Below are 13,716 nucleotides of genomic sequence, written 5' to 3'. Positions count from 1 at the left end.
ACTATCTATACAAGTAGTTATGTCTCTTTGTATTATTTTTGCCTGTTATTGACGTAATGCGCGTCATTGACAACATGCGCAACCAGATGTTCAAATAGTTCGAATATTCGTGTATTTTTTAGAGGGTATATTCACACGTCAATTTTGAGCAATTTTGACAGCCCTAATGTGGATCAAGTACTGCACTATCAGGTTTGTGAGAAAGAAGGTTCTTACTATTTGCAAAGCAGTGCAATTATAATTTCATTGTAGGCCTACTGGGTGTCCTTACAATGGTGCTTTCTGCTGTAAATTCTTTTTTTGTGTCAAAATGGCTCTAATGTTTCTTTTTTTAAGTAAATACATAGCCTACATTTTGAATACATGATTCATGGCCTACAATACATGCAGATATACATGCATAAGTAAATAAATGCTGTAGTTTGTGCCTTATGTTTAATACATCTTTCTACAGATATCAGCAAGTCCAAGAATGATGTACCAGTACAGCCCAACTTGAATATATTCCCAACCACTTTGATGGGGGACAGAAGACGGAGCTTCAGGCCAAACTGGTATATCTTCATCCATGGCTTGAGTATTCTGTCATGATGGACTCTACATATTGCTATGCATGTAGACATTTTAGCACACCAAATGCCCCAGACACTGTTTTTGTTTCAACACATGGTTTTAGAAACTGGAAAAAAGCAACTATGAGAGATGCAGGGTTTTCAGTACATGCAAAGTCTGAACGACACAAGTGTGCAATGATAGCATGGAGGGATTATCAAAGAGCTGTTAAAACTGATGAAACACTAGCAAATGTTCTTGACAAAGAACACACTAAACAAGTACAAGACAATCGGGCATACATTAAAACAATTGGGGAAGTGCTGTTACTTACAGCTACACAAAACATAGCACAAAGAGGACACAATGAATCTGAAGAGTCCAATAACAAAGGAAACTTTAGGGAAATTCTTAAAACACTTGCTAACCACGACCCACTTGTTAAGAGAAGATTAACTTCCATTCACAATGCAAAGTACACAAGCAAGATGATCCAGAATGAGGTTTTGGGTTGTTTGGCAGAAATGGTTCGGTCTGAAATCATAGAAGAAGTGAAGAACAGTGAGGTTTTTAGCATCATGGCAGATGAAACAAAGGATATTTCAAAAAGGGAACAGATTTCTTTCACACTCAGGTACTATTACAATGGGGCCATTAAGGTTAAGTTTTCTCCATTTTGAATCTGCAGAGAAGTTAGATGCAGCAGGGCTTACTGGAAAAATAGTGCACTTACTGCAACGTTATGCAATGAACTACAAAAATTACCTTGTAGGCCAAGCGTACGATGGCGCTGCCGTTATGAGCGGTAAGCATTCAGGGGTTCAGGGAAGGATCAAAGAACAGGCTAAATTTGCCTTCTACATCCATTGCAGTACACATTGTCTCAATTTGGTGTTAGTTGATGTAGTGAAAAGTGTCCCAGAAACAGAGGAGTTTTTTTTCTTTGTTGCAAAGTCTTTATATTTCTACCTCTGCCTCATATGTGCACCCAAAATGGCTGTCTCTCCAAAGAGAAATGTATGGCAGAACAATAGAGCTGCAACGTTTAAACGACACACGTTGGGCATGCCGATTTCTAGCCCTACCTAATATTATGGACACTCTACCTGCCCTTCAACGACTGCAAGAGATTGCTCAAGAACGTCATGGGGAAAGAACTGTTGAGGCCCGAGGTCTTCTGGTTTAAATTGACCTAGAATTTGTTGTGCATCTTGTTACTCTGCGTAAGTTGTTTGGGGACACAAAGCTACTGTCTGACATGTTACAGTCACAAACTGTAGATCTGTCAAGAGCTGTTGACTTAGTAAATGCTTTAGTCCAGACATTGAAAGACCAAAGGCAGGAGTCTTTCTTTGATAAGTTGTGGGATGAAGCATTAAATATTTGTGAGCAGTGTGATTCTGCAACGTCAGAGGCGAAACATCAGAAAATACTGAGCTCTAGACTCAGTGACTTGTAATTGACAGCATGCTCAATGAGTTGAACAGACGTTTCTCCAATACCAACTGTGAGCTTATGAGAAGCATACAGTCCCTTAGCCCCCAGAGTGATGCCTTTTTAAAGGAGAGCGATGTTTTTTCATTTGGCCGTTTGTTTAATGCAGACATTGATGATTTAGGGCAGGGATCAGCAACCTTTTCGGCATGACGTGCCATTTTTTATTTTTATGGTTAACCACTGTGCCAACACAGCCAACCCCCAAATCCCCCCCCCTCCCCACACACCCCGATATAATTCTGTATTTAAACGGTACATACACAATTTTTTATTATACGATAAAAAAACGTTTTTTTAACGTTTAATCAACGTTAATGCACTGCTTTAATTGATGAACGTGCACACACAGACACACACAACACACACCACTCGCACACAGAGATCTGAGATTGTGCTGTGCAAAAAGTAGCATTCAGAGGGTTGTAACGCTTCTTTTATTAATCGATACTGAATCGCTACATTATATTTCTCAACAACAAAGGGGCAAAATCGCTTCATTGTCTGCAGAGAGACAATTTACCCCATCCCCCCCCCCCCCCCACAACTTTCTTTCTCTCAAAATGGCCATATTTCAGAAAATTTTTCATCACTGGATATAGCTTTAGGTCATTTAACATTTCTATGGTAAAACGTATTATTAAAAGTTGACTAATGTTAATTGATTTGCAGCTTCATCTTACCTCACTCTCTTTAACGTTAAACTGACGCTTCGCGCTCTGCTTCTGTGAACAGTAAACCCCGCCTACTTTGATCTGATTGGCCATCTCAGTCATTTTGACATTGACGAGTGCTGTTAGACCGAGGCTTTGATCTGAAGCACCTAGTATGTGCAGTGTTTGCACGTGCATCCATGCAAGTTAATTCTCACACTTTAATAGTATTTGTAGCTCCTAACAGGCTGTGTGACTATGAGAAGTTATTACATCAAACTGTACGTCATTATACAGTTTTCCTTATTGCTTGCGTGCCAGCGATTATCCCTCTGCGTGCTACTGTTGGCACGCGTGCCGTAGGTTGCCAACCCCTGATTTAGGGCATGAGCTCCATCAATTTAAGAGAGTTTTGGACAGAAAAATACAGAGTGGTGAAGTTAAAAAGCCATGCAGTACAGCTGAGCTGGTTTGTTTTATTGAGCCATACAGGGAAGTTTTCTTTGAGCTCTTTAGACTGTGCAAGATTGCTGTTACCCTTCCTGTAAGCTCAGCCTCTTGCGAACGCAGTTTCTCCACAATGAAACTGATTAAAGGGTCATGAAACCCCCCATTTCTGCACTGGTTAGTTCTCACCACAGTTTAAAAAAATGCTAAAAAAGTGGGCATGGTGTGCAGCGGACCGGGGGATGGGGAAGAGGGAAGACAAACAGCACACACAGCTTTGCGTTCAGACAGTTTCATTTCGCTACCATCGAGTTAGAAACACAAATGCACAGCCATTTGCACCCTGCATCGAAAACACATTACATTTACATTCAGTCATTTAGCAGACGCTTTTATTCAAAGCGACTCACAAATGAGACCTATATATTATTCTGAGGTGTTTATAAGCCTTTTGACAGGTTGTGTCACAGAGCTATAGAAACGGTTACGCTCACCAAGTGAATGAATCGCGTTTGTGCCGAACTCTTATTACAAAGAAAAAACACTCTGTGCGATGTCATTTCACAGTCTGATGCGTCTTTCATAGCAAATCAACACATGTTGTTGTGAATAATTAAGCGAAGCGTCTTCTCATAGGATAAGAACATGCAATCTCATGAATAATTGAATAGACACCGACGCTCATCAATGTACTATAGTCTATTGCCACATCACAAATCGTGACGTCAACACAATGTAGATTTTAAATCCGGAAGATGAAAATAGAGCAAAAAAGCTTAAAATTAACCAATTTTCTCCAATAATTAAAACTAGCGAATGCTAACATTGTCTTCTGTGATGTATAACACAAACACCTCTGCTATTATCTTAGAATAAGTAGTCTGGGGTTTCATGACCCTTTAAAACCTTCCTGCGGTCCACCACTACTGATGAGAGACTCAGTGATCTTGGTGTCCTGAGCATAGATTCCAGAAGGGCCAAGGCTCTGGATCTTGATGTATTTGTGGACAGTTTTTCCAGACAGCACAACTGCCGTATCCTGTTGCTGTAGTGTATCTATGTTTTATTAAAATTCAATTGTTCCAGCATTGTTGTGCCAATTCAAAAACTTAAGTGTGGACTCAACTGTCCACAGAAGTGAGGCTTCAATAAATAGGAAATGGCACATTGTTGTACCTTTTGTTGTACCCTGGTGTTTTATTTTCGCATTGAATTGACTCCCTGTATTTGTACCCTGTACTGTATTTTTCATTTTCTTTATGGCCTACCTCTTTTGCACCTGCACTCACTCTTGTACAAAATGAATGTTAATATGATTTTAAAGTAAAATAAAGTTTATAATCTTTAAATAAAATGTGTTGCCATTTTTAATGTGCCCCTCTGGTTAAACACTGGCCCCTCCTTGGCCCCCCTAGTAAAATTTGTCTAGAGCCGCCACTGTGTGTGTGTGTGTGTGTGTGTGTATATATATATATATATATATATATATATATATATATAGTTCGCTGAAAAAAATCCGAACCGTTTGGTTCACGCAGTTTCCAGTTCGCCACGCGCTGGTACCGCGGTTCAACTTAAATCTGAGCATCTGTATGGTTTGCTGGTTTGCTCTAAATAGCACGTAAAACAAACTGGGTTCAACTAATATATGTTTCTGTTGATGGATACGCATTCTGGATTCCCAAACATTACAACAATAGCGATGAGAAGAAAAAAAAAAAAAAAAAAAACCTGGACAAACCATTCACGCAATGTGAATTACTACTGGAATATGAGCAGTCACTTATTCCGTCATCACAGATGAGACCTGAACAGCACACGTTAATATGTGTTTAAACTAAACTCATTTAAGCTTTGTCAGTTTAAACATTTAAGAGCCAGAGGACGCGAGCTCACGTGGGCATTGAGAAGATTTGTGCATGCGCTCAAACCCGTGCCTCAGAACGCGCGCAAATATAAGCTCTCTCTGAAGTATTGTGTTTAAATGGACAAATTCACACAAATATTATGTAAAAATGACCGTCTTGGTAAGTATCCCACAGCAGACATAGCCGGCTGAAGGTACTAGGCCTGCTGTATCAGTGCATTCTCTTAAAGTGACAGTCTTTATATTAATCGAACAGCAACAACAAAGAAATCACTCGCTGCTCTTGATTAAAAAGCTTTTATAACTTTAATAAAGAATAATCTTTAATTTATACAGTCCAATTTGCAATGCTGTTTTACATTTGATTACTTTATTTAATTTCTGTACTTAAAAACTTATGCTAGACCTGCCTTAAAAAAAAAAAAAAAACTGAAAATCACTGTTTATTGTTTGTATCTTTACTCTATTAAATGTATATATATATATTTGTTTTTAATAAAACACCTCTAGCACAGTTTCCTGACAGGTTTATGTTTACTTAATTCCAAACTAATGAAATCATCATTCAAACTGTTTACTCACCTTGCTGGACCAATCTGTATGTACTTTGAAATATGTCGGGTCTCGGGGCTAATCACCTGCCTTTTGGGGTTGTGAATATGTGTTGTGTGTGTGTGTGTGTGTGTGTTTGGATGGTTTGACAGCTCACCGCGTCTGTCTGTTTGATTTGAGTTTCCCTCTGCCCTCCTTGTTTCTCTGTTGTTAACCTTAATTGTTTGCCAACTGATCTCCATGTTCTTCTAATTTCTTCCCTTTATAATTCCCTGTGTTTCTCTGTCCGCTGTCAGACTGTTGTTACTCATACCAATAGCTCCGATCTCCGATCTGTGTACTCACCTTGTCGTGTCTTGTCTTCAGGCTCCAGTGTCTTTAGCTGTTTTGTCTGCCTCCTGTTCTCACGAACGCAGTGCTCCTAGAAGCTTCCAGCTCTCATTCCTCCAGTCTCGGCTGTCGAACGAGCTAAATCTCATCTACTCATCTGCTTTGACTCATCTGCTTCGACTTCTCATTCTCTCACTCGGGTGCCGGCATTCCTCGACCCTACGAGCTAAACTGTGGAACGTTACTCATCTGCTCTGTCTCATCTGCTTTAATAAAGCACAGTGTAAATCCACAACTGATTCCAGCCTGTTTTTCCTGACAAAATAAGCACATTTATGCTGTCATCTTTTTATTTAAAGTGCTATAAAGTACGGTAATTATGCTCAAGAGGATAGCCACCCAACATGGTGTATTGTAACAATGTGTGATAGTAAGGTATCGGACACCCAGCTTGTTCATGGTTCGCAGAGTACCCAAACTGCTGTCAATTGAATGTCCAGCTTCAACCCCAATCAGACTCGCTGTCTTATTCTGTTCAAAGGCATCCAATATATCTGCAACAACATTTTAGTTTTAGTTTATTTAAAAATGCTATAAACATTTAGAAATACACATAGATATTCACATTACCACGATAATTCCATTGTGCTTTGGGGAATATGGTGTTGGTGGTTGTTACAGTGTTTGTGTTGGTCACTTCTAATCTTTTTTATATAAGATTATGGAATCATCTGCTTTATCACTTTACCTCTCTTACTGTAAACAGCTGCATAATTTGAAGTATCATTCATGTTTAAGCAACAATGGTATACCAGGGTGTACTGCAAATGTGTCATTGTCAGTACTGACATCTATTTGATTCTATATGCTATTTGATTTGATCTGTTTGAGTTATTGCAAGGATTTGTACAGTAGTTACTGCTGATTCACTGTCTTACCTTGACTGCTATTAGCAAACTTGAAGGCCTCTGGGTATTTATGACACATCCTGTTGTTTACATCAATCTGCTCCAAGGTCTGCAATAGAAACTGCAAAGAACTGCAATAAAAAAACAAATATTACCATACATTTCTTTGTCAATTATGGTGAATTTTTTTGTATGTAGGCCTGTTTGTTTGTGTTTGTACCTGTGCCCTTCTTTGATTTTTGGGATATTGGTGTGTGTGTGGAGTTTAGTTTGTGCAAGTCCACCGTTTTTAACTGATTATTAAACAAATCTCTGCAAGGGCCAGGGAAGGTCATTGTGTCTGTGTTATAAGAGATTTCAAATCACTTTTCAGCTTGAATCATAGATAACAAGAGAAACAGAAAGGGAAACAAGAGAACGTTTCCTTGTAAATTCAAGCATCTCTGTTTTACACTTTATTACTTGTTTATTACAATTACTTATTTGTACCTTTCAAAAGGATATACATGCCCCACCTCACAACAGCTTTTGTACCTTTTTATGAGAGTAGCAGCTCTATTTGTTGCTGCAAAACATTTGTAAAATGAAACATTGTTTACATGCACTAATTTTAATATTAATATATGAGAAGGAATCCGATCGGATTTCAGTGCTGTTTATATAAAACAATGTTTTTATTTTAAAGATTATGAGGGCACGTGATTAAAAATTATTAGCACCGATAAAACATTTATAATAAACAATACAATATTAAAAATGCTCATTTCATAGTGACATTTCTACTTTGAGATCTTGTTTTACATAATAATAATAATCATAATAATACAATGTTTAAGCCACCTAAGAAGCAAAACTGCCATAAGGTATTGATTAACTTGATTTCAGGGAATATGTTTTAGAAATGTTATAAAACTTTCTTTTTTTTCCACGATAGATAGACAGACAGACAGATAGATAGATTTCTTTATTATTATTCTTTTTAGTTTTTACAGTAGATAGACTTACCCATCTATAAGTGGAGTGTTAGCCATCAGTTTCAGGGCATGCAAATCATCTGCTACTGAGTTGAATGTGAAAACCCAGAGCACTAAACACACTGTCTTGAACCTATCCATCACCACACACTGTTTACAGACTCTGTAACATTTTATTATATATTGCTCCTCAAAAACTTTACTTATCTCACACTGTAAAAAATGGACTGTAGAGTTTACAGGAATTTACTGGCAAAAAAGTTCCCAATAAAATCCTGTAAAAATGATGTTAATTGCTGTAAAATGGATTACAGGACATTACTGCAAAGCAAATTACAGTTAATTGCTGTATGTGAAATACAGTAGTTTGTAGTATTTTTTTACAGTAACATTGAATTAAACTTGTAGTTTATTTTATAGCAATATTTTGTAATTTCACTAAAGTCCAGTATTTACCTGGCAAAAAAAGTTGCCAATAAAGTCCTGTAAATATATTTTACAGCCTTCTTTTGTAATTTCATTAAATTACAGTATTTAACTGGCTACTAAAGTTGCCAATAAAATCCTGTAAATACCCCTAAATACAATATGATGTTGTAATAGTTTAACAATGAAACTGAATAATTTTAAGAGTAAACTATAAAATACTGATAATAAATGCATTATCATTAGCTCTATCTTAATATTTACAAATGAATAAAAACCAAGTCAATGATGTTGCAAATAAGTATTTATTAAAACTGGCAGAAAGACATTGCAAATTTAAATTTTCAGTCTTTCGACAGTTAAAATCTTATCATAAAAATAACATAGCATCACAAATAACTACAAATACCCGTTAAAAAAAAGTCATTCAGAGTAGAACATTAACTTTCTATAAAAATGAAGGTCAATCAACAGAATTTGTATAATTTTGGTTAAAAAAATGTTTTAAACAAAAGGATTAAAATAAAATGCTAGAATCAACATTAAATCACAAATTCTGTTGTTTGAGCTTATGTTCTATTAAATTAAGAATATTACTGCAAAAGACAATTTAATAAATACATATTGAAAGTCCATCAACTTTTTGAGATTAGCACACACGAGGGTTGTCCCTCTTCTGAGACTTTTCCACTTGTTTTGCCTCTATGTATCCGTCTTGTATCCAGTGAGTGTTGTGATTCCAAGAAAACATCTGCACATAAAAACAAGTAGAAGCATCAGGATTAAGTTAGGTATCAAATGAAACTAGCTCAATAAAATAAATGTCAAAATGCCACTTATACAATACAATCAGCATTTACCAGTACTTAAAGGGTTACTCCACCCCAAAATGAAAATCTTGTCATTAATCACTTATCCCCATGTTGTTCCAAACCTGTAAAAGCTTCGTTCGTCTTCGGAACACAATTTAAGATATTTTGGATGCAACCGGGAAGAATGTGACTGTCCCATAGACTCTCCAGTAAATAACAGTGTCAAGTCCCAGAAAAGTATAAAAGACATCATCAGAATAGTCCATCAGTGGTTCAACCATAACGTTATGAAGCGACAACAATACTTTTTGTATGCAAAAAAAACAAAAATAACGACTTTATTCAACAATTCGTTTCCTCTGCATCGGCCATTTTGGAGAGTTTGCACTGGACACACACTGCATACGCTCTTCTGTATCAGCTGGGTCACATGGACACGCTTTCTATGTTTATTTACGCTTTGATTTGAATGAAAACAGCGTATCTGTGTGGTGCGGCTGACATAAAAAATAAGGATTTTGTTGAATAAAGTTGTTATTTTTGTTTTCTTTGCATACAAAAAAGTATTCTTGTAGCTTTGTAAAATTACACTTGGACCACTGATGACAGAAGGACTATTCTGATGATGCTTTTCATACTTCTCAGGGCTTTAGACATTGTTAATTGTTTGGCAGTCAAAGGGACAGTCACAAACCTCCCGGTTCTCATTCAAAATATCTTAAATTCTGTTCTGAAGATGAACTCTGAACCCCTTTTATGGGTTTGGAACGACATGGGGGTAAAGAGATTAATGAATAAAATTTCATTATGGGGTGATGTAACCCTTTAAACTAAATAAGTAACATTTTTCGCAAATGAAATTACTCAAGTAAAACATGTTATCTTTGAAAAAATTCAAGTGTGCAAAAGATGCCTGCTCCCGGGATGCCAGACTGAAGTTGTAATAAGACTCCAAATCCAGCTACAAAGTTGAGGTATGAATTCACAACCATCTGACCCTCAACTAGTCAAAAGCCACTGGGTGGACCTGAAATGAATAAATATAAGCAATAATGTAACCTACAATGCAGTATTTCAATATAAAATGTAATCTAAATTACAAGTTTATCAAATTAGTTAAAGAATTAATACATTACCTACAACCCGAATTCCGGAAAAGTTGGGACGTTTTTTAAATTTTAATAAAAAAAATAACTAAAGGAATTTCAAATCACATGAGCCAATATTTTATTCACAATAGAACATAGATAACGTAGCAAATGTTTAAACTGAGAAATTTTACACTTTTATCCACTTAATTAGCTCATTTAAAATTTAATGCCTGCTACAGGTCTCAAAAAAGTTGGCACGGGGGCAACAAATGGCTAAAAAAGCAAGCAGTTTTGAAAAGATTCAGCTGGGAGAACATCTATGATTAATTAAGTTAATTGATATCAGGTCTGTAACATGATTAGCTATAAAAGCTTTGTCTTAGAGAAGCAGAGTCTCTCAGAAGTAAAGATGGGCAGAGGCTCTCCAATCTGTGAAAGACTGCGTAAAAAAATTGTGGAAAACTTTAAAAACAATGTTCCTCAACGTCAAATTGCAAAGGCTTTGCAAATCTCACCATCTACAGTGCATAACATCATCAAAAGATTCAGAGAAACTGGAGAAATCTCTGTGCGTAAGGGACAAGGCCGGACACCTTTATTGGATGCCCGTGGTCTTCGGGCTCTCAGACGACACTGCATCACTCATCGGCATGATTGTGTCAACGACATTACTAAATGGGCCCAGGAATACTTTCAGAAACCACTGTCGGTAAACACAATCCGCCGTGCCATTAGCAGATGCCAACTAAAGCTCTATCATGCAAAAAGGAAGCCATATGTGAACATGGTCCAGAAGCGCCGTCGTGTCCTGTGGGCCAAGGCTCATTTAAAATTGACTATTTCAAAGTGGAATAGTGTTTTATGGTCAGACGAGTCCAAATTTGACATTCTTGTTGGAAATCACGGACGCCGTGTCCTCCGGGCTAAAGAGGAGGGAGACCTTCCAGCATGTTATCAGCGTTCAGTTCAAAAGCCAGCATCTCTGATGGTATGGGGGTGCATAAGTGCATATGGTATGGGCAGCTTGCATGTTTTGGAAGGCTCTGTGAATGCTGAAAGGTATATAAAGGTTTTAGAGCAACATATGCTTCCCTCCAAACAACGTCTATTTCAGGGAAGGCCTTGTTTATTTCAGCAGGACAATGCAAACCACATACTGCAGCTATAACAACAGCATGGCTTCGTCGTAGAAGAGTCCGGGTGCTAACCTGGCCTGCCTGCAGTCCAGATCTTTCACCTATAGAGAACATTTGGCGCATCATTAAACGAAAAATACGTCAAAGACGACCACGAACTCTTCAGCAGCTGGAAATCTATATAAGGCAAGAATGGGACCAAATTCCAACAGCAAAACTCCAGCAACTCATAGCCTCAATGCCCAGACGTCTTCAAACTGTTTTGAAAAGAAAAGGAGATGCTACACCATGGTAAACATGCCCCGTCCCAACTATTTTGAGACCTGTAGCAGAAATCAAAATTGAAATGAGCTCATTTTGTGCATAAAAATTTAAACTTTCTCAGTTTAAACATTTGCTATGTTATCTATGTTCTATTGTGAATAAAATATTGGCTCATGTGATTTGAAAGTCTTTTAGTTTTCATTTTATTAAAATTTAAAAAACGTCCCAACTTTTCCGGAATTCGGGTTGTAATAAAACCAGCTTCAGAGTTTTGAAGCATCAAACATTTCCCCACATAAGCTGCTATTCTTTTCACCTACAAGACAAAGAAAATAATCTTGTGATTTATTTAAAGCATTTACATAAATGAGACCAAAATGTATATTTTAGAATAAACAAACTATTATAATATTACATTGTAGAACTGTACCACCATTCAAATTAAATAATTTACAGTGCAAAATTACAACTGTGTTATGACATTAATGTTGTACATGAATTTTTGAAAATACAATTAATAAATGTTGGAAAAAAGCAATAATACTTTTTAAACATGAAACTTAACCGCCATTAGGTGGCAGCAAATAACTTAATGAGTTTTGATTTGAGGATGAGCAAAATAGTTTTGCTTTGGTCTTTGTTTGGAACTATTTTCGTTGGTGAAATAGAACAACAGTTAATATTGTGTCTAGAAAGTAAGTAACTTGTTAACTAATGTTTATTGAACTATGTATTTGCAATCGTGGTACTCAGCAAAAAACAGCTCACTTGTTATGCTACTTATATGTTATAAATAAACTCAACAGTTGAACATTTACCTCATGTAGCCTACTTTTCGTGAGTTTATGTGTGGCGTTAAAATTGTTTTGAAGTTGAATGAAACGTTAATATCAGAATCAGTCTTGCGTTTCGATGCTTCCTCAGTCTTTTTTTTTTTTTTTTTTTTTACTCAAATTTGAACCAAGCTAACTTGTCCAGTCGGGCATATAAAGATGTCATTTCACTTAAAAAATGTTTCAGACGAGCTTTAATATCGAGTACAACTACAGAATATACTCATGTACATGTAGTTACTAATTATAGTAAGGCGTCACGTCAATATGGGACAGTTGAACACATGTAAACAAATGAAATTTCACATATTTTGCTGTTCGTCAGTTATTTCGACAGATGGTAGTTACTATGACAATCGTTCGCATTGGGCTTTATGATAAAAGTTAGGTAAACACTACTTTAAATGCTCTCAATATGAAAATCGAACTTCCAAAAATCGAAAATTTGTTCTAACTTAGCTATGATAGCAATTCCCAGTTTACTGCACAGAAGTTACCAAGGCCACTTAATGTCATGATGATAATCATTATGTAATCTGTGTGTAAATTTATATATAATTTGGGCTGAAAAACTGTCCCATAAACAGGACAGATATTCCATAAAAGCCATGTATTTAGTTTTAGCCTTTATAGAGAAAGGTGAAATAAGTGATTATGTAAAAGTACATTAAGTGAGTGAGCGTTTTTTTTTTCTCAAAGTCCATCTGAGGGCTGTGTGCACTCTCTGGACCACTGTCTTCAGAGATATTACTTTGGCTGGAGAGACTTTAGTTGAACTCAGATTTAACTATATTAATGAAATGTAATAAATCAAGTTTAATGTTCAGGAATAGTTTTAATTAACACTCACCACTCAATAATACACTGTTAGGCTCTCGTCTAATGAAATAGGAATAAATAAATAAATAAATAATTTAATAAATAAATAACACAATATTTGCAGTTTGAAATTGTTAATTCAGTTTCATTCACTGCTTTCTCATGCAGTGAACTATATGCCATATACTATAAAGGATAGCGAATAAGGGGAAAAGGTGCAACTTTGGAAACTGCTATTGTTTTTGCAATTCTGTTTAATAATGTTAGTGCAGCAGAAATGAACTGTTCACCTTTAGTCTTTTGAACTGAGGAAGTTTTATGACCGCAACATCAATAATGATGAAGTTTTTTTTTTTATGTAGGCAACTGTTTAACTGTTCGGAATAAAAATAAGAAATAAAATATATAATATTTATAAAATATATATATTTATATTTATATCGGAATATTTGGGATTTGACTATGTAAATATTTTGGTTATGTTTGAGTTTTAAGTTATTCAAATCAAGATGTGTATTATTAACCAATTAGATTTGTTGTTGCCGATTATAATGCGTA

The 13,716-nt window shown here is 36.1% G+C and overlaps 1 protein-coding gene and 1 pseudogene across 1 annotated transcript in view; both read right to left on the bottom strand.

The window, feature by feature from the left end:
- LOC132109725 (dipeptidase 1-like) overlaps positions 1 to 7,918 on the bottom strand; it is a 28,815-nt pseudogene extending 20,897 nt beyond the window's left edge.
- Positions 1 to 13,716, bottom strand: part of LOC132109802 (microtubule-associated tyrosine carboxypeptidase-like) — a 383,617-nt gene that overhangs the window by 253,898 nt on the left and 116,003 nt on the right. The gene's annotated exons all lie outside the window — the stretch shown is intronic.

The sequence above is a fragment of the Carassius carassius genome, chromosome 2, assembly GCF_963082965.1.
Source record: "Carassius carassius chromosome 2, fCarCar2.1, whole genome shotgun sequence".
Classification (NCBI taxonomy): Eukaryota; Metazoa; Chordata; class Actinopteri; order Cypriniformes; family Cyprinidae; genus Carassius; species Carassius carassius.
Note: the sequence above shows the minus strand (reverse complement) of the source record. Positions and strands in the feature narration are given on the sequence as shown.